At 36.2% G+C, this 3,086-nt stretch overlaps 1 long non-coding RNA gene across 1 annotated transcript in view; it reads left to right on the top strand.

The window, feature by feature from the left end:
* LOC139062577 (uncharacterized) overlaps positions 1-2,545 on the top strand; it is a 7,012-nt gene extending 4,467 nt beyond the window's left edge. Inside the window, exon 3 of the long non-coding RNA XR_011516139.1 lies at positions 1,268-2,545. This is a non-coding gene — a long non-coding RNA (uncharacterized lncRNA). The remainder of the gene's footprint in view (positions 1-1,267) is intronic.
* Positions 2,546-3,086: the final 541 nt, after the last annotated feature.

Raw genomic sequence — 3,086 nt, 5'->3', positions numbered from 1 at the left:
AGCAATGACCTCAGTGTTTTGTCCTAGAAAAGGGGAAAAGTTCTTGTACAAGATACAAATGTGTCCTCCCTCATGTCACATCACTAAGGATATTATTAACTTGTCACATGCTTTCAATGTTGTCATTATTAGCGCTGTCATGAATCAAGGAGCTCAGTCTCTGGGAAGTACAGTTATGTCGAAAGTGCAGAGAAAGTGCAGTCCAAGCTCAGTGAAAGTAGCCAGTCAGGTTTCTGACGGCACACAGACAAAAAAAATGAATAAATAAATAAAAAAAGACAATGCCACAGCGTTACAACAAAGTCCCTGTCCATCAGTCTAGGTTGTGGAGTAAATGTGACCTTTAAAAGATCCAATTATTTATTATTAATTCAAGTAACCTGGAAAACAGTTTTAAATTTAGTGCTGGGGATGTAAATGATCATTTCAGTCTCCAAGAACCCTTATATTTTCTCATTTGTGGAGTTTTAAATATGAGTTTAAAACTAATGTGTTCATATCTTTTACAGAAACAACTCCCGTGTACAGGTTTAGTTGTTTCTAATCATTTAGCTGGGTTTTTCTTCCACCTATTTAATTTATTCCAAATATGTGACCATGTTGTTTCTGCCCTCTCTTATGTGAGACATGCTAATTGACTTCGATTAATGCAAATCATGATCTTCGAACATGTTTTCTGCAAAGGTGTTTGTTGCAGAAAACAAGCGATCAGGAGCACCAAGATTTTTGTGTTTCTGTCCTGAAATTATGGAGAGTGGTTTGTTCTGGAAATGGCGAGACGGTCACTCTTGGTTCATGCATCTGTTTGTTCTCTGTGATGTCAGAAAATGTAGAAAAAATGTTTTTGCTCTGGTTTGAATTATTTACTTATTCTTAGCTATTTAAATTCTTATTTTTGCAGTTGATGCATCGCAAAAAAGTAAATGCATATTTTGATTAGAGGTAGGAATTTAATTAATTGATTACAATTAATTTAATTAAAAAAAACATAAAAAATCTACTTTGATTCCGAGTGTCCCCCAGTTAGGGGCCAGAAAAAAAATTGCATTTCTATGTATGCCTTATTGATTAATAAATATCATCAAGCTGCACTTCTAACACGATTACAGATCCTGGGCTACAAGACCATTTAAACCCTTTGTTAATGTTATCCAATCACAACTAAAACTACAACTAAACAAATCACGACAAATCCCTCTTCATTAAGACAAGAAAGAAAGAAAAAAAATCTACTTACTTATTTACTTTTATGTTTATTATTTGCTAGAAATCAGTCAGGCAGTACCTTTATTACAGCAGGAGGGAAAAGCACACACAACTTTCATCTTATAGCCTTCAGCAGAACTTCCCCTGAACTCTACACTACACCTCTATATATTAGCATTGCTACGCTGGCACCTAGTGCTCAGGTCAGTATGCAACATTTACAGTGTTTCACCTTCATTTACGCTTCATCCATTACACATTTTCTAATTTTTACACATCCCAACTAATACCAAAATGGTAACTTTTATAATGAGAACAAAGTAATCAAATAGACCTTATGGTTGCAGAGATATACACATAGTGAGGGGATGTCATCTGTACCTCACTGACATTATTATCGATTTAAATAAATAGCTTGGACGCAAATCGTCTTAAATGATTAAAATGCAATTAATCAAGATGAATTAATTACAACGCCCCTAATTAAATTGATTGTTTTTTTATCGAGTCCCATACCTAGTTTTTATATAATTTTCTAAATAATTAAAGGTTAACCCTTTGGAATATTCAGTTACTGTGTCAACTGAGTCCAACTCATTCTTTATACATAATTAGATTTTCTCTTTTGGTTTCAGATGATAACCATAAAATCTGGATGGCATAACAATTCACCTCAGTCATTATTGAGTTGGTAACATCAGAGTGAATCTCTGGCTTCACATAGCCGGTGTTTGGCCTTTGAAAATCTAGATTTCCAGAAGAGATAAGAGCCAACTGGGTGTAAGTTAGTCACAGTTTGACATTTTTGGACCAAACTCTTTTACTGCAAAAGCATTAATATTGCACAGGTAATGTTTAATTTAACAGAGTACAGTTTGATTTCACCTATATTTGCCTCAATAACCTTTAAAGAGATAAGGATGGATCCTTATCTCTTTAAAGGTTATTGAGGAGCCTCATGGTGTGCATCTCAGAACCAAAGCAGCAGCAGGAGAACACAGTGGTCTACATTCTGGAGAACTTAGCAGCAGCAGACAGGTAATAAGGCTTCACAACCAAAGATTTTTTTTCTCAAGTTAATTTCACACTGTAGTATTTTAGGAATTACACTCAGCAGGATTAAGAACATGAAAGAGAGGACTATTTTTTAATACATGGTGTCTTTATATATTAAAAGCCACATTAGGAAAGGTCCCTGGAGAAGCACAGTGTGTGGCATCTTTAATAAATCAACATGTGCTATCTGGGTGTTAATGTCACACAAAGGCAGAGACCATCCTCAACTTGTTTCCCTCTCTGGCAGCTCCTGAAAATAGACAAGAAAAGACATCTCAGACTCTCAAACACAGCAGGAAATAAGTTGACATGTCAAGCAGTGAAATGGGTGGATCAATTTTCCGTCTCTGTGGCTCAAAGGATCTTATAAATGCGGAATATCCTATAGAGAGTTCCCTTTTATTATGGAGGCAGTGCTGGGTTAGTGTTGTGCTTTTGTTTCTGGTGGAAAAACAATATCCACAAGTGGAGGACACCAGTTTTAAACCACAGAAATCCAACAGAGTGAAACATTTATAAAAGGGTGGTGAAGGTTCTTAGTCATGCAGGTCATGGTAATCCAAAAGGGCTCAAATGAAGGCAATTGGACTTCTTTGGTTTCTTGAACATGTTTTGCTTCTCATCCGAGGAGCTTTGTCAATTCTGACTAGAATATGGGAGAGTCAAGCTTATAAGGTGTAGCTGAACACAGAAGAGCCCCCTCCTCAGGTCAAAACTGCAGTCCACTTACAACTGAAGGATAAGGGACACACTTTTGAAGATGACAATGTACACACTCTGGACAGAGAAGATGGTTTGAGAAAGGAGTAAAGAAGGCCATCTAT

This window comes from Nothobranchius furzeri, chromosome 13 (genome assembly GCF_043380555.1).
Source record: "Nothobranchius furzeri strain GRZ-AD chromosome 13, NfurGRZ-RIMD1, whole genome shotgun sequence".
NCBI classification, from domain to species: Eukaryota; Metazoa; Chordata; class Actinopteri; order Cyprinodontiformes; family Nothobranchiidae; genus Nothobranchius; species Nothobranchius furzeri.
Note: the sequence above shows the minus strand (reverse complement) of the source record. Positions and strands in the feature narration are given on the sequence as shown.